This window comes from Nomascus leucogenys, chromosome 6 (genome assembly GCF_006542625.1).
Source record: "Nomascus leucogenys isolate Asia chromosome 6, Asia_NLE_v1, whole genome shotgun sequence".
Lineage (NCBI taxonomy): Eukaryota > Metazoa > Chordata > Mammalia > Primates > Hylobatidae > Nomascus > Nomascus leucogenys.
The window spans coordinates 48,248,784-48,268,540 of NC_044386.1; positions in this window are offsets into that span (position 1 = coordinate 48,248,784).

Below are 19,757 nucleotides of genomic sequence, written 5' to 3' on the forward strand. Positions count from 1 at the left end.
ATTTTCATGTTCACTGGTTATTTGTGTCTGTCCCTCCCCCAGACTCTGAGCTCCTGAAGAGTAGAAACTAAGTTTTTCTTTTGTCACCCATGTCAGTATCTGAATATAGGACTTTGGACTTAGTAGATGTTTAGCAGGTGCTCTAGCAATACTTACTGAGTGTGGTGTGATATGGTTGTTTGTTGCATGACGTTCCCAGCTCCTCCTGAAGAGGGATGGAAGTTTCCGTTTACAGAAAATGGAGTAAACAGAAAAAAGTTTCCCTTGATTCTTTTTACTTCAGAATATGGCCTCAGAAAGTCTGTGTATGGGGTAAGGCTGAATGGATCCTGCCAGCCAGGAGTCTTATAGACAGCTAGCAGTGGCCCTGGTGGTTCTCTAATTTGTATTTATATCTGTACACGCCTCCTCCATCAAAATATGCCATATGCAACTAAAAGATATCGAATCAAATATTAATGCCCGAGGTGCCCACGCATTTTTGTAATGTCTTCAACCTTCTTTACAAAGGATTTTAAAGCACTCTTGTAATTTTACTTCAGCACAATGCAGTCAGCAAATATCAATTTCTCTCTGGGACCATGAAGACTTGTTAACTGCAGTTCTGCTATTCATGCCCTAGTGAGGGAAAGAGCTGCTGTGTCAGACTCTTGGAAATTATCTCAACTCTGTAGACCTTAGCATGAGGAAACTATAGAGCATGAGAAGTAAGATCATTTACCAGGCTCCTCCTGGATTGTTTTTAAGAGGGGATTTCAAATCATTCTGTCTTAAGTTCTTATCCCTTTTTCTCTGCCTGTTAGATCCTTACCCATTCTGTGAAGCTAAACTTAAATGCCACCTCCAAGAAGGCTTTCTCCACCCTACCAGAATGCTTCCAGAGTACTTTATTTCCCATTCATGTATCAAAAACTGCCTTTTCTGGTAATTATTTGTTCAAATCTTATATAGTCTACCAGATAAGCAACTTGAGAGTTAGGACCAGGTATTTTCCGTATTTACACCTCAGGCCACTGCAAGCCATGAAATATTTGTTGACTAGATACATGGGGAAAATCATCACTTTTATTATCAGGATTAGGATAGCAGGGTCCTGAAAGTTCAGGGAAAATTTAGTTGAAATAGGTTTTTGTGGTCTAGCTTAGGCATGAACTACCTTTTAAAAGCCTATTTTCCTGGGAAAAAAATCTAATTTACAAGACACCTTGTGTATGAATTGGGTGAAGATAAAAGCACACTGAGTCAGAATTAGCTCAATATAGAGTCAATCCCTAAAATAAAAGTAAGGCTTTTTCTGCCTTTTTCAATGACAAAATAATCATATTCCTTGTGCTTCATAAGCACTTCTTATATCCAGGCAGAGAGAAAACCTAGGAGGTTGGGTGGAGCTGTTTTTCTCTTCCTCTCACAGGAGTCCACTCTTAATTTCCTTTTAATTTTTACTTACAGAATCGTAATTAACTCTCAGCAAAATAAGTCACCAGTATTTAGCAAGTAGTTTTATGGCACTGTCAAATTTGTTTTATGGCACTGTCAAATTTTGACTCTGTGTACCCTGAAGTGTTTGTTAAGCATGAACAGTTAATAAATACGTAGGTACTCACTAAATGGTGCCCTGATAGGCATTGCTCACTTTTGCCCAATGCAGACAACTGGCATGGCATTCCTTCAGGGTTATTAGCAAAGATTTCTATGGCAACTTAAGGTTGGGGCTTTTAGTTCCACATCTACAAAACTTAATATTTTCTCCTGGATTCTATCCCTACTGCAACAGAGTGCAGTGGCACGATCACAGCTCACTATAACCTCTACCTACCTAGGCTCAATGATCCTCCCTCCTCAGCCTCCAGAGTAGCTGGAACTACAGGAGCACACCACGATGTGTGGCTAATTTTCGTGTTTTTTTGTAGTGATGGGGTTTTGCCATGCTTCTCAGGCTGGTCTCAAACTCCTGGGCTCAAGCAGTTCGCTCACCTCAGCCTCCCAAAGTGCTGAAATTACAAGCATGAGCCACTGTGCCTGGCCCTATCCCTACAATTCTAGCAGATTATCTCCAGGAGAAAAGTGTTGCCTTAGATCAGCTTTTCCCAAGTGTTTCAGTGATGTTAACAGTTAATATATAGAAAATGAGCCAAATGAGTTTGAAAAATACAGTACTGAATTTAGCAAAATTAAGCAGATTAACTTACTTGGGGACATCACAGAGCCTTTAACACAATAGTGTTCAGTGTGAATCTCACAATGATTTCTCAAGAAACCTGTGTTCTGAACATATATTTTAGAAAATGCTGCCTTATAATATGGCTTGCCCTGGTCTTTCCCCCAAATGCCAAAGACTAGTGTAGAAAGCAAGGGTGAGTGATGCCAATGCCATTTTAATACTTTTTCTATAAATTATATCATAAAATGTGATGACTTTCTCATTACAAAAATTTGCAGAACACTCATCAATACTTTAAAAAGAACCAAACGCCTCGGCACCACAAATATTTTCTGACCACCATCAACTTTTGTTCATCATGCTTAAGCTAACTTTCTCCCTAAATCTTTTCTTAAGAGTTTATTATTACTATTGTAACTGTCCTTTATGGAGTTTTTAATATGTTCTAGGGACTGGGCTAAATGCAGTTCTTAATCCTCAAACCCTACGAGGTGGAAACTTTTACTAAGAAAACTGAGACTCAGACAACTCACCCAAGTAAATGACAAGGCCAAGATTCCAGGCCAGGTCTCCAGGACTCTAGGGTCCATGCCATAGTCACTGGGAGGCACAGCCTCATCACTATGACTCTGTAGATATATATGTGCTGTTCTCATGGGCTCCCATGACCAGCTGCCCTTGTGTCCACGTAAACACATGCCAACCAAAGCCCTCCAGGAGGCTGGATGTCAGTTCCTTCTTTGAATATCTCCTTATAGCTAATCAAAGGGATAGGTGTTAGTTAACTAATTAATTTCCCACTTCGCTCTGAGTTGCTGTATTCTCATGGACTCCCTCTAGCACACTGGAGTAAAAGAGAGGTGCCTTTCATGCTCTTGCCAATAAAGGCAGAATAGAGTTTAGTCACCAAAGATTTAACTTCGCATCTACTGCATTCTCTCTTGTAGACAGAAAAAACATCACAGAGAAAAAGCAGTGCATTCCTGATGTCAGATTCCCCACAACATTTTCCCCATTTGGATTTGTCTCCCTCTCCATCCCTATAGATAATCCTTGGTAACAACTAGGACAGGGTTCATGTTTAACAGTTGACCAAGTGCTGTGGCCTCAGCATTTTACCACCTGCTTTCACTAGCATCCTGATTGTCTTCTTCCCTGAACTTTTAAAATAACATTTGAACAAAAAGGACAATGTTTCTTGTTTCTTGCCAGACACCTGGGCATTTCCTCCCACTGCTTTGTTTGCATGTTATTCTTTAATCAACAGGTCATGCTACAATTGCATTATCCAATTTTACATGTGAAGAAATGAGGCACATGGGGACCCACAAGGATCGTAATAGTGATAACTTTCCAGGCTGTTCAAGCAGGAAAAGGAGGAAAGAAATATCCACAGTGATGTTAGGTCTGCCTTTTCTGTGTTCTCATGTTAGATCCTCTTCCTCAACTCCTAGGAAGATTGTTGCAACTCCCAGGAAGATTGTTGCAACTCCCTGAACCCAATTACAAAATTACAGTCAAGACTTAAACACAAACTCTTTGACGAAATATTCTCCAGAAACAAAGTAAATTTAACTTGCTGTTGAATAAGAGCTTTACTCCATGAGTTAATAGTACTAACTTTTAAAAGTGAGTTTGTTTCCATGTTGTTGGGATTAAACCACTACCTTGACCTCTGTTTATTCATGTCCTCTGATTCCAGTATTACTTAGACATTATGGCCCTTTATGTGCCAGAGAGTAATAACATTGGGCTTCAACTCACAGGTCCTCACATCTCTATCTGGCCAATTCTCTTGGGGTCAAATATCTTGAGAGCTGAGTGTATGTGAGGCAGTGGGGGGACAAATACCTCTGAGAGATAAGACAAAGACCCTGCATGTGGAGGTTATTTGCTCTTTCCGAGAGGCGTTATTGTCAAGTGAAAACAGAATGCAATCCCGGGACAAAGCACATCTGGTTACTTGCAACCCAGCTCTATCACCTACGAGCTTCATGACCTAGGGCAAATTATTTAACCTTTCTGAGTCTCCGATTTCTCACCTGTGTAATTATAGTTCCTGTCTATACCTTATTAAAGTTTTAAGAATAAAATTTAATAACATGTATGAAAATTTCTATCACATTGCCTGCCACATAAGAGGTAGTTATAAATATTAACTTCCTTCATGTCCCTCATCTTCTTCAGGGTAAAGTAACTAGGTAATAACAATACTTTGTCTCAAAAGAACTTGTGAGAAAATATTGTGAGAACACCTACAACATAGTAAATACTCAACAGTGATAAAAATAATAATAAGACCAGCAGCTACCATACCATCATTACCTGCTGTGTTAGTCCATTCTCACACTGCTGAAAAGAACTACCTGAGGCTGGGTAATTTACAAAGGAAAGAGATTTAATTGACTCACGGTTCTGCATGGCTGGGGAGGCCTCAGGAAACTTACAACCATGGTGGAAGGCAACGGGGAAGCAAAGCACCTCCTTCACAAGGCTGCAGGAGAGAGGGAAGGAAAGTGCCACACTTTTTAACCATCAGATCAGATAGTGAGAACTCCCTCAATACCACGAGTACAGCATGGGGGAAACGACCCCCATGACCCCCCTGATCCAATCAACTCCCATCAAGTGCCTCCCTTACCATGTGGGGATTACAATTCGAGATGAGATTTGGGTGGGAACACAGAGCCAAACCATATCACCTATTATCATTTTTTAAATTGAAATGTTTTCAACGCACACCAGCCTGATGGCCTGAGTGGATCGTGCCTCATGTGTGTCCTCATATGCCTTTATTCCTGGTGGAGGGGATGGGCAGCAGGTGAGGGACACATTTATCTTAACATCACTTAAGTCTCAGGAGACTTTCCTTCCTAGGATCTCTTCTACTCCAACCTAGTTTTCAATCAGGTAAACTAGAAAACCAGGATAAGGGATTTTAAAATCTGATATCTGAACACAAAAGCCTGGAGTGTTTTCTTTGCTTTCCTTCTAGAGTTCATTAAAAATGAGAATGTTTGATCTAGACATGGAGTCTGTGGCTCATGTCACCCACCCACATTTCCTTAGGATAGTTTGGCCTTCTGGGGCTTGCACAACCAAAGGCCCTGTGGTCATGGCTTCTCTTCGGTCCCAAGTCCCTGTGCTTGGTTTGATTCATCTACTACAGACAAATAAGCTCATCTAGTCTCTGTCTCACTTCATATTTACATGTAGTAATAGACAAAAATTCATGTACATTGTTAATTTTTAAATTAATATAATCTTCCTGTGGTATTTCATTTGAATTTAACACAAAAATGCTTTCGTGTCGCCCAGTAGTACTATTTTTTATATACATTTAGGCTAAACTGTCACAAAAGAGTAAAATATTATCTTAAAGGTAACTTCACTTGAAAAATGTACCACCTTATTCATGAATTCTATCATCATTAGACCATTATTGTCCATACTAATGTCATCCTATGTCTTTCTATACCCTCTTTCTGAGACAGAATACATGCAGGACTCCTCTTTTGGAGCCAACATGAAAACATAGCACTATTTTATCCAAGATTTTAAATGCCTGGAAATATTGATCCAGCCTGCTAGCCTACTCAGAAGGATGCTGCACTTGCTGCCTTGTGCTTAGAGACAATCTAATAAAAGCTTGCTGAATAATAAACAATGGGAGCCCACCAATTCTAAAAATTTAGATTGACAGGAATAATCCCCTCCCTGGAAAAGACAGACCAGCGGGCGCTTCCCATAAACCCATTACTGCCCACTCACCCATAAGCCAATAGAAGATGTTGGGTTATTGGAACTCCTAGCTTTAAGAGAAATTGCTTTCCTAAATTTGACTTCCCACACTAAATATAAAATATGGACCATCTGTAATGAAGGGATTGCAGCCCAAACAGCCATCATCTCCTGAGGCAGAGGTTAGAAGGTTGATGCACATTGGTTCCAAAGGGATGGGGATGGGGATGACCTTTTACCTTGAAAATGGTCACTTGGAGCTGTAATGTGAGAGAGAGGGGTCAGGTATTAGCCAGTAAAGTGTCTCCAAAGCTTCTGCCTTGTTAGATTCTTACATGAGGTGGGCTGGGAGAAGCCACAAAAGCAATATGAGAAAACAGCATCAATTCTCATAAACATGAGAATGTAATACAGAGGGAATGGGAAACTGGATATATCTCAGACAAGGAATACATTTCAAAGCCTTTCAAAATAAACAAGTAACTGTAGGTAAAAGACAAAGGATTTGGAAAGGAAACAATTTTATATTTATTTGTGACACACTTTTGACCATTTGATTGGCGTGTCAGTGCTGCCACTTGTCTCCAACCTGCAGGCAAAGCATAATTTCTTCGAGGCTGATTCTTTTACAGAAAAACACTTTATAAAAACAATTTCTGGAGTTCAGCAAAATTCCCATTGTCCATGTCTGAGATTTGTTTAATTCTAACAAAAAAAATATGACAGCAATGGAAGAGTAGCTCCAAAATACTGAATGCTTTGTAAGCAGTAGCTTTTAGAACAAAAGGGAGGAGGCTGCAAAGATTTCCTTTGAGAACAGAGTGCCTCATTCAAGACAGGGTGACATTATACAGGAATCTGAACTGAATAGGCAGGTGGGGGACACCACAGGCTGATGGGAAGTTCCATGGTGGAGTGCATTAATACAGGGTGAGATCAGGAGGATGGTTTCAATAAACACACAGGAACTTACACATCCATCAGCCTCCTGGAGGCTAGCAGCAGAGTTCTGGAGTTCTCATTTCAAAATATAAGTGAGGAAAAATGGAGGCTGCCCGACTTTAGGTTTTGTCATAATTGACATTTTGGGAAGACAAGATTGACCTGATTAATCATGAATAAAAATTGAATGTGATATTTCTCTCTTTTATCGCAAAAAGAAGTCTTTCCCACTCAGCTCTCTTAGGCCGTCTCTCCTAGGCCACTCACAGTTTTTAGCAAAACGATTCTCAATGCACGGCATACATGGAAATTAAACTTCAAAGAAAGAAGAAACAATTAATAGCTGTTCCAGTTAGTAGAACCTTCATCAGCTTGGTATGAGAAAGAAAAATGACAGAGTAATATTGCCACTAGCAATTCCTAAGTCATGTGATTTTTTTTTTTTTTGGAATAGATCAATGTTGGTTGCCAAGCAACACACACACAAAAAGAAAAAAGAAAAAGAAAAGAAAAAGAGAAGGAAACATTGTTATGTTTTGATAAATTTCCTATTTTAAAAAATTCATGGATTTCATACTGATATTATCATTATAATTATTTTCAAGCTTTGTATTACCTTAAAGGCGGATCAGCTTCATTAATTGAGAATAACTTTGGTGAACAATGGACAATATGCAAAATATACTTGGTAAATAAATAGTGAACTTTAGAAACAAGAGCTGAAAATTCATAGTTGCCACCTTGGAGTGCTTTATTAATGATACACGTATGTTTATTAATGAGTTCATTGCCTTTGTGTCACACTTATGTCACCATCAAATATTAATGTTTTCTATATTATAATAATATCTATTGATATAACTGAAATTTGCTTTCCAGTAGATGTCACCATGAATAATACTTCTGAAATACTAAAATCAATAAGAAGAATATTAGGGGGGCATTATAGTAGGTCAATGAAAAGAATTCCTCTTAAACACTGCATATAACATAAACCAACTAAATATACCAAGTTGCAATTTTAAATACATAAATATAGAAATTACAGATATAGATCTTATAATATGCAACATTACATTGCCTGAAATAATAGAATAAAGCTACCAAATGAATGAAAAGAGGCTCTGTGGATTCTCTAATTTAAAGTCAAGCTCCTTCTCATTGTTGGAATTAATAAGCATCAGTTTCTTTCAGCATGACAGAAGATCATGTAGACAAGAGGTAGACTAAGTGGTTCAAATAAATCCTAAATTCATTTACCCTTGGATAAGATGGCCGCTGTTCCTCCCTCCACTCACTCCTCCCACAATTGCAAGCTCTTGTTCAGAAGCCATTTTTTTTTTCACTCCATGTTGCGCAGGATCGGACAGTGTCTGTGCGAACAAGGGACCTTCCCAGTGAATACCAAGGCAGAAATGTTCGCCCGGCCCCTGGAGCTCTGACCAGAGGCAATTGTCGGGGCAGCTGGGAGTCTGGCTGTACTATCTGGAGATCAATAGAGCACTTCAGCCTAGCGCTTTACAGAGCTACTAATAACGACAGAGGGACAGCAGGCTTCCATAACTAAGGGAGAAAAACCATGAGTATTCAAAAGACACACAACCCACCTAGATGCTGGTTAAGTGTGAAATTATCTATTTCATTATTTTTTAATTTCTCTCATAGGCAAGGCTGTCTGGGATAGGCAAAACAAAAGCATGTTCCCCTGATTACCTCTTGCTTTATGTAGCTTTGGACTGCCCTCAGAGGTCCTCACCCTACTACATTCTGCTGAAACTTGCTTGAATGTCATTGCTCACACTTGGACTAATCCAAGGGCAATTCCTTCTGGGCCTGTCTAGCTCATCTGACAAAGTCAAGGTGTATCACTAGCATAATGGTTGAACATGTACTCCTCCTGAATCATGCAATAATTCTAGAATTGCTGCTGTCTTAATCCAGAGTATCTATCAATAGTAAGAATTTCAGACCCCATTGTTAAGTCAACAGGAATGCAGACTGGACATCCTTCCACTCCGACATCACAGGCCATTGCCTGTTTTACTATGTGCAGGGGAGGGTTAACTGTAACAGCTAACAGTGCCAGGGGCTGTTCTAAGCACTTGACATGTATTAGTTTTCTAATTTTCATAATGACTCTACAAGATAGGCCCTGTCTTTGTGTGCATTTTACAGTAGAAGTGATTGCTCAGTGTTCCACAGCTTGTAAATCTGGGCCAGAAATGTGAACTCTGAGCATCTGGCTCCCAAGCCCAGAATCTTACTCATTACCCAACAGCTGCCTCTCACAGACTGTCACACTATAAGGGGCTCCTTCTTGATATTTGTAGCTAGTTTCTAGCAGGATACCAACTGGGAAGCTGCCCTGATTTGGACCCTCCTGTAGTAACTTTTTTTTTAATTTTGTCAATCACCTAGTTCAGAGATTACTGATTACCTGAATGTCTCTTGCTCTGAACATTGCAAGAACCACAAAAAGAATTTGTTAAGCAGGTTGGAAACAATAGCTAGGAGCACTGCACTGTCTCTTCAAAGATCCTCTCTCAGACCCAAGCCTCGGGCTCACCACCTTCTTGGCAAGCTCTACCTTGTTGGTTATCTTATCATAATCCTCAAGAAATCCTACTAAGAAGTCTCAGGTGTTCATGGTGTCCCTGGTCACACTGGCCAGCCTGGCCTCATGTTCCATACTGGGCACCCTCTAGCCATTAGCAATCTGAAGGGAGCTAGGAATTATGCCCATGTTTTCTGTAAGAAATGTATGAATGTGGCTGTTAAAGGATTATCTTCAGGGAAAGAGAAACAGATATATTTATCTAATAGAACTGGTTCTTAAATTTCAGTGAGCATTGGAACCACCTGAGGCACTTATTAGAATGACAGATCCACCTCACTTCCATTCCCTCCTAGAAAATTCTGACTTGATAGGGCCCAGGGATTCACATTGTTAAAAGATAGTCCACTGACGTTACTTCCAGGACAGCTTCTCTGTCGTTTATCCTGATTTCCATTTCAGCACTTGCCCCTGACTAATGAGTCTGTGTCCCTGGGCTCAGAACAGACTAAAATACACACACGCACGTATACACACACGCACGTACACGCACACACACACACAAAATAAAACAAAACAACAACAAAATTTTGAAACTCTTACTTGTTCTTAACACATTATCTACTTCAAACCCCCAAGGCCACAGAGGGTAAGTGATTCTCTCAAGTAGATCTTAAACCATATCTTTCATGTTTTACTTCTTTCCTCTAACACGTACTACCTCCCTTCTCTAAGGTATTCTGAATAAGGAATAATAAAACATGTATTTTTGCATATATAAAGATAACATTTATTGAAAAGTTAGAAAATTCTATAAAAGGCTGGCCACATTTTTACAGGATCAAAAGAATCACAGATTTTTAAAATATATATATAATCCAGAGGTAATAAAAGTATCTATTTGGTGTCTTAACATTAGCCATCCTGATTCCTATGCTAATTTTTTACCTTGTGTAGGAGGTCACTAAAAAAAAAATCTGTATGTGCCTCAGTTTATCTTTCATCAATGCAATACACGGGGCATTGTAATCTAAAGATTATAATCAGCATTCAAAAAACTCAAAATAGAAACATATTTTCACCTTCAACAAATAATTATGTATGAAAATCAAAAGTTTTCAGGAAAGGTAATTGAAGTGATTCTTTTTTCTCAATACAAAAATATTAACTGCAACTCCTTGAAGAAGCTTCCCTAAAGTATGTCAAGTATGATGTGTCTTATGGAAACGTTTCTTTAAAGCAACCATTCCCAAGGTTGTATTTTATATTATGGCAAAGTGGGAAGCAAATGTATTCCTCTTGGCAATTTTACCAAAAAAAAAAAAAAAAAAAAAAAGTCACAGAGATTATCATTATGTAACATCAAATAGTTGGATAAAACTAGAGAAATTCAGTCATGTATCCAAATAGTTGGTATAAACTATACTAACATGTAATAGTTAAAAGGAATTTGCTAATTCGTTTCATTTAGATTGAAGCAGCAATAACTAACATGCTTATCATGAACAAAGCACAGTGCTAGAAAATTTGGTATTGGGCATACGCAGCAATTAAAGGCCAACCAAGTGTCAAACATTTCTAGGTTTGGTGCATAGATGGGGAAGGAAGAAAATGGGAGTAGAAAAATTTGTACCTAGAAACTATTATGGTACCAGAACTAGAAAGACATAATTAATGCTTAAGAATTACAATGATGAGAACTATATCAAATGACTGAAGGAGAGACCAATGCATTACTAAAGAATTTTCTAGGTTTGTTTTTATTTTTATTTTGTTGTTGTTGTTGTTGTTTTGTGAGATGGAGTTTAGCTCTTGTCACCCATGCTAGAGGGGAATGGCGTGATCTCGGCTCACTGCAACTTTCGCCTCCTGGGTTCAAGCAATTCTCCTGCCTCATCCTCTTGAGTAGCTGGGATTACAGACGCCCATCACCACGCCCAGCTAATTTTTGTATTTTTAGTACAGACGGGGTTTCACCATGTTGGCCAGGCTAGTCTCAAATTCCTGACCTCAGGTGATCCACCCGCCTCAGCCTCCCAAGGTGCTGAGATTACATGTGAGCCACCACGCCTGGCCCAATTTTCTAGTTAACATTGCTTTGCAGTCGAAATGCAGACAGGCCCATCCAGAAGATTAGAATCTCTCAATAGATCTCCAAGCCTTCTTTAGCTCATTGCTTACCAATCTCCTGCATAGCCTCCTTGTCCTAATTCTTCCATCACCTTCCCCCTTCATCCTCCTCCTCATTCATCCATTTATCATTCAGTCCCTGTAAGAGATCTTAATGTTTGGAAGAAACCAGCTTTGTAAAGGAAGAGTAGAAATCCCCTGTGTAGGGCAATGCTGTCAGTTAAAAACAAAATAGATTTCATTGTTTAAAAGACAATCAACGTTTTAAAGTTGTTTCAATAACGTTATAAATTATGACAATTATAATCACTGGGATTTTTATTTTGCTGTGTCTCTTGACCTCAAAAAAAAAGTTTCAAGGAAAATAAGATTTATTTGGTCAAAACATTTGACATTTACTTCATTACTCAGTGCACTAAATTCTCTCTAAATAAATTCCATACTGATCTGACTTTCCCCATGAAAATCTGCACAGTGAACTCCTAGTTTATTATGCCTACTTGAAAAGGGTAATTTAATAAGGCATCAGTACAAATACTTAATTGTGAATGGCTATCGACAATGCCTTTAAACAGTTGCATATTTGCCAGATTTAGCTAATGGAAGTAGAATTGCCACTTAATGTCTCAGCTTGCACTGGTGGAAAATAAATTGTATCTGACATTCCTTTGGCTTTTAAAGGACATACTTAGATAATATTTACAGTCAAATTGATCTATTGTTGCATTTATGTTTTCTTGGGTTTAAAAAAGGGATCAAATGGGTTCTAAAGGATAATATTTCTTTGTATCTGCTTAGTTTGGGATGCTTTTGCACAGACATGCCTCATTTAGTGGGTGTCTAACCAAGGTCTAAATATCTGAATGGGAAGTAGACATTTCAACCAGGCATACAGTTGTTCTAGCTCCATCTCAAAGACTCGGGTGTGTGGGAGATGAGCTGGTCAGTGAGCAGGGCTGTTCACCTTTCATGGAGATCATATAGACAGAATTTGCTTTTTTAAGCCACCTGCTATATGCTGTGATCAGGAAGAAGAAAGAGGTCATAGAAGAGAACCAATATTTCAACATCTAATACTTGCCAGGCACTCTTCCAAGTATACTATGTTACGTCATTCACTCCTGAAAACAAAACAATGAGTTATAGTATTGTTATCTTAGTATTTTTTTAGGCTTCTGTTTCTGTGAAATTCAAAAGCAGGCAAGTCGTATCATTATTGATGGTGTTAAAAATCAGGAGCATGTTTACCTTAGAAGGTGGTAACTGGAAGCTAGCACAGGGGACTGCTTGGGTACACTGGTCAGAGTGCTGGCTACGTTGATGTGTTTATGGATCCATGTGTTGCATTAGTCTGCTCAGGCTGCCATAACAAAATATCACAGACTGGGTGGCTTAAACAACAATATTTATTTTCTCATAGTTCTAGAGGCTTCAGATTCCAAGATCCATGAGTAAGTATGGTTAGCTTCTAGTGAGAGCTCTCTTTATGGCTTGCAGTTGGCTGCCTTCTATGTTCTCATGAGAGATAAAGAGAGAAATACAGACAGAGAGAGAGAGAGAGAGATTCTTTTCTTGTAAGGCCACCAGTCCTATTGGATTAGGACCCCACTCTTACGATCTCATGTAAATTTAACTATCTCCTAAAAGCCCTGTCTCCAAACGTGGTCACATTGGGAGTTAGAGCTTCAACATACACACTTTGTGGGAAGACAATTTGGTCCATAGCATCTGTCTAACTCAAACTGCTATCAAGATAGAAAACATGATCATCATCCTAGAAAGTTGCCTTTTCTCACCCACAGAGATGGTCACTGTCCTAATTTTTTGCACCATAGGTTGGTTTTAACTGTTCTAGAACTCTACATGAATGGAATCATGTAGCAGGTACTCTTTTACATAAGGCTTCTTTTACTCAATATGTTTTCAAGACTCATCTGTGTTGCACATACCAGTAGTTTGTTCCTTTTTTATTCCTGAGGAGTATCCCCTTGTACACATATACCACATTTTGTTGATCTCTTCTCTTATTAATGGACATATGGGTCATTTCCAGCTTGGGGTTATTGTGAATATGGTTTCCATAAACATTCTTGTGTGAGTCTTTTAGTAGACATGTTTTTATTTCTCCTGGATAAATACATAGAAGTGGAATTGCTGGGGCCTTAAAGCAGATATAGGGTATTATTATCTTGATTTCAGCATGATATATGATGGATTTTCATATATCCTTGTGATAAAGAAAAAGAAGTTTGAGATTATGAGAGCAGAGTTAGGAGAAATTATATCTGAACAAATGGATTTTCTCAAAGTATTAATCAGAATCAAAATCAGCCAGAAAAGAGGTCTTTAATGATGTGCTCTGGGACCTAGGCCTACCCCCTTGTAATCAATATTTTTATAGTAACTTAGATAAAGACTCACATTAGACATGCTCAACAAATCTTTAACAGACTTAAAGGACTTGCTGATTCTATCAGTGCCATAATCATAGTGTTCCCTGATCATGCCATGGACCCTCACCCACTATCTTTTGCACAGTCCTTCTCCTCCCTGAAAAAGGCCCTTCCTGAAAGCTGAGGTAACTATAAGTGCAATGTGGGCCATCACTCTGGCATGGCAAATTTTCAAAAATACCTAATGCATATTTAGAATTGTAAGAAATACATCAAGTTGCTAATAGTCTCTCTGGTTTCTACATCAAGCCACATTTAATTCTATGATGAGGCATCAAAACGCAAGAAAAAAAAATCAGAAAAGGCATTTTAAGAATTTCTTTGGAGAGAATATCCACAATAGAGAGATGAGTCTGAAATTTTCTTAATAAATTTACTTCACCAGCCCAAACTCATAGAGTCCAATATTAGTCCTTACAAACCATTCACTATTGTGTTCCCAGGCCAAGAGCTAAGTGAGAAGAGTTAAGCTGGTCTTGCTTTGGACCCTCATAGACTCAAATGTTGGTTTTGGTCTAATGTTGAGGATTTGAATTGAAATTGTTCTTATTTCAGCCTTGTATTTGGGATTACATTTCTCTAGATGCCAAACCAGTCTTCACCAAGGCTTAAAAGAAGGAAAGGAAGCTAGCAGATCTTTCTCTACACTATCACAGACAGGAACATCCTTCACTCCTCTCATCCCCATATAACTAGAATAATAATGAGGAAGACATGAGATATAAAGGCCAAAGGCTATTCTTTTCAGGTCATTGCAAGAATATGTAAAATGTGTACCTAGGAGTAGATGTGTTACATGGTTTCACATTCTATATCCTCAATTAAACAGCAAAAATTTACATTTAAAAAAGAACTGATCAACCTAGAGTTAAAAGGCCATCTCAACAAAAGGCTTTGATATGGCATTTCAAATTTAACTATATTCTAGAGAATGCCTCTGAATTGGTTAGCTCAACTATTCCAATTTACTCATTATGTAGTAATGAACCAGTGCCTTAGATTCACCACCATATCTGCCCACAATTTTCAGAATACTCAGGGGAGCCATACAGCTAATCTAATTCTGATGAGGCATCTCACCTAAAACATGCCCCTGGACACCAAGGGATATCAAAGGGGACTCAATAAAGTTAATTACTATTCCTAACAAATCAGCTCATAGTACCCACCTAACCTGGTGGAAGAGCTAAAACTTTAGGATCTCATATGCAGTTTTATTGATTTGTGTACCAAAATTGACAGAATAGCACATGGCCTATATTAATTAACTTATTCACTCATTCTACAAATACTTTTTGTTAAAGAGATGAAGTCTCATATGTTTCCCAGGCTGAATACAGTGGCTATTCACAAGTGCAACCTCAAACTCCTGGGCTCTAGCAATCCTCCTGCCTCAGTCTCCCAAGTGACTAGAACTACAGGCACTATACAAATACTTTTTGAGTACTGACAATGTGCCAATACATGTTGTGCTATACCCTGACTGTACATTTTCTAGTCAATTAGGACAAATCTTTGAGTAGCTAATTGGATACCCTTTACGGTTAATCCAATTTTATTTTAGGAACAAGTTGGAGGATTCTTTTGTTTGCCAGATAATGCACTTGAATACTTCAGAAAAGGGGAGACTAAATGTATATGGGTCTGAAACTGACAAGTTGTTGAGAACTGAGGTGGCTCTGCAGACCAGCAATTCTTGCCATTTTTCATTGGCAATATGATCCTCTGATTCTTCATAAACATGATGCATTCCCCTGTCTTTGTTGGTCAGGTTCCTTTCCTTACTCCTAGTTCTTGGTCCCTCACAATTTTGGTGTCTGACCATTTTGCCACAATCATGATGTCAACTTTGTTATGGTTAGGAGCTACATTTCTCAGAACATCCTTCCCTGTATGGGTCTAAGTTAGAGTTGATGAAAAGATGAACTTGCATGGCCAGGTTGCATACCTACATTGTGGCTTTATAAATTACAACAACAACAATAATAGTAATAATGACCAAGCCACTTCAAGAATCCAGATTGTAACGAAAAAATAAGCTTTTACTCTAAGATCAAAAACAAAACAAGGATGCTCACTCTTGCCACTTTTATTCAACACAGTACTGAAAGCTCAAGCCAGAGCAATTAGACAAGAGAAAAAAATTGACATCCAAATAGAAAAAGAAGAAATTAAATTGTCTTTGTTTGCGGAAGACATGATCTTATATATAGAAAACTCTAAAGACTCCACCAGAAAAGTGTTAGAACTAATGCATTTGGTAAGGTTATAGAATACAAAATCAACATACAAAAATCAGTTGTATTTTAATTCATTAAGCAGGAACTATCCAAAAAAGAAATCAAGAAAACTATTTTATTTACAATAGCTACCAAAAAATACTTAGAAATAAATTTAGCCAAGGAGGTGAAAGATCTCTACACTGAAAACTATAAAACATTGATCAATGAAATTAAAGAAGACACAATAAATGGAGAGACATCCCATGTTCACAGATTGGAAGAATTAATATTGTTAAAACGTACATACTACACAAAGCTATCTTTAGCAATGCAAGCCCTATCAAAGTTCCAAAGTTTCTATAACATATTGCACAGAAATAGAAAAAACAAAAATTTATATGGAAGCACAAAAGACCCAGATACACAAAGTAATCTTGAGGAAAAAAACAAAGCTGGAGGCATCATACTACCTGATTTAAAAACCTACTACAAAGCTATAGCAATCAAAACAGCATGGTACTGGCATGAAGACAGACACATAGATGAACAGAAAACAATACAGAGCTCAGAAATAAATCTACATATTTATGATCAATTGATTTCCAACAAAGGTACCAAAAACACACAATGGGGAATGGACAGTCTTCAATAAATGCCACTAGAAAAACTGGATTTCCACATGCAAAAAAATAAAATTAGACCCTCATCTCACATCATATACAAAAATCAACTCAAAAAGAATTAAATACTTAAACATAATACCAGAAACCAGAAGAAAACACAGAGGAAAGACTCCATGACATTTATCTGGGAAATAATTTTTTGGATGTGAACCCGAACTCACAGGCAACAAAAGCAAAAATACACTAATGGGATTACATCAAACTAAATAGCTTCTGCATTGCAAACAGTCAACAGTGAGCAGACAACCTACAGAATGGAGAACGTATTTTTGCAAGCCATACATCTAATAAGGGGTTAATATACAAAATGTATAAGGAACTCAAACAAATCAATAGTAAGAAAACCATTCAATTAAAAGTGGGCAAAGGACCTCAACAGACATTTCTGAAAAGAAGACATACAAATGGCCAATGGGACCAGTCATGCATTGTTTAATAATGGGGATACATTCTAAGAAATGTATTGTTAGGTGATTTAGTCATTGTGTAAATATTATAGAGTGTTTACACAAATCTAGATGGTATAGCCTATCACACACACCTAGGCAATACGGTATACACTATTGCTCCTAGTTTATAAACCTGTACAGCATGTTACTATACTGAATACTTCAGGGAATGTAACACAGTGGTAAGTATTTGTGTATCTAAACATATCTAAATATAGAAAAAGTGCATTAAGAAAACAGTACAAAATACGTTTTAATGATATATCTGTATAGAACACTTACCATGAATAAGTTGCCCTGGGTGGGTCAGTGAGTGAGTGGTAAATGAATGTGAAGGTCTAGGACATTACTGTATACTACTATAGACTTCATAAACACTGTGCACTTAGGCTACACTAAATTTATTTATTTATTTTATGCTATTTTTTGACACAGACTCTCACTTTGTCACCCAGGCTGAAATGCAGTAGTGCGATTTCAGTTCATTGCAACCTTCACCTCCAGGGTTCAAATGATTCTTGTGCTCAGGCTCCAAAGTAGCTGGGTTTACAGGTGTGTCACCAGGTTCAGCTATTTTTTCTTTCTTTCTTTCTTTCTTTTTTGTATTTTTTTTAGTAGAGACAGAGTTTCACCATGTTGGCCAGGCTGGTCTTGATCTCCTGGCCTCAAGTGATTTGACTACCTCGGCCTCCCAAAGTAATGCCTGCTGGGATTACAGGCATGAGCCACTGCGCCCAGTCAAATTTATTTTTTAAACATTTTTCTTTCTTCAAAAATAAGTTAACTTTAGCTTACTGTAGCTTTTTTATAAAATTTAATTTTTTAACTTTGACTCTTTTGTAATAACAGTTTAAAACATGAACACATTGTACAGGTGTAAAAATATTTTATTTCTTTATATCTTCATTCTATAAGCATTTTTAATTTTCTTACTTTTTAAATGTTTTTGCTAAAACCTAAGACAAAAACACCCACATTAGCCTAGACCTACATAGGGTTAGACTCATCAATATCACCATCTTCCACCTCCACATCTTGTCCCACTGGAAGGTCTTCAGGGACAATAACATGTATGGAGCTGTCACTAATGATAACAATGCCTTCTTATGGACTACCTCTTGAAGGACCTGCCTGAGACTGTTTTAATAGCTAACTTTTTTTCTATAAGTAGAAGGAATACACTCTAAAATAACAATAAAAGTATAGTAAATACATAAACATAGTTTTTATTATCATTATCAATATCAACTAATTGATCAACAATTATCAAATAATAGTTTTAATAATAGATAATCGTTTTGTTATCATTATCAAATATTATGTGCTATCTATAATTATATGTGCTATGCTTTTATATGACTGACAGTGCAGTGGGTTGTTTACAACAGCATCACCCCAAACACACGAGCAATATGTTGCACTATTATGTCACTAGGAATTTTTTAGTTCCATTATAATCTTATGGAACCACTATTGTATATACAGTCCTTTGTTGACAGAAATATCATTATGTGATGCATGACTTTATATGGAAAAATAGTTCAACATATGTAATCATTAGAGAAATGTGAATCAAAACTACAATGAGATATAACCTCACACTTGTCCAGATGGCCATTATGAAAAAGTCAAGAGGCCAGGTACAGTGACTCACACCTGTAATCCTAGCACTTTGGGAGGCCAAGGTGGGATGATTGCTTGAGCCCAGGAATCTGAGACTGACTGAGCAACATAGCGAAACCTCATTTCTAAAAAAAACTTAAAATAATTAACCAGGTGTGGTGGCATGTGCCTGTAGTCCCAGCTACTTGAGATGCTGAGGCAGGAAGATCACTTGAGCCCAGGTGTTCAAAGCTGCAGTGAGCTGTGATCATGCCACTGCACTCCAGCCCAGGTGAAAGTGAGACCCTGTCTCAAAAAAAATTTTTTGTAAGTCAAAAGATATCAAATGTTGGTGAGAATGTGGAGAAAAGGGAATCCTTGCACACTATTGGTGGGAATATAAATTAGTATATCTATTATGGAAAACAGTGTAGCACTTCTGCAAAAAATTAAAAATAGAACTACCATATGATCAAGCAACTCCATATTTGGGTAGATAGCCAAAGGAATTGAAATCTGTATGTCAAAGAGATAGCTGCAATTCCATGTTTATTGAAGCACTATTCACAATAGCCAAGATATGAAATCAACCTAAGTGTCCATTATCACGTGAATGGATAAAGAAAATGTGGCATGTATGCACAGTGGAAAACTAGCCTCAAAAAAGAAGGAAATCCTGTCATTTGGGGCAATATGGATGAACCTAGAGGACATTATGTTACATGAAATAAGCCAGGCACAGAAAAACAAATACCACAAGATCTCACTCATATGTAGAGTGTAAAAAAGTTGAACTCATAGAAACAGAGAGTAAAATGAT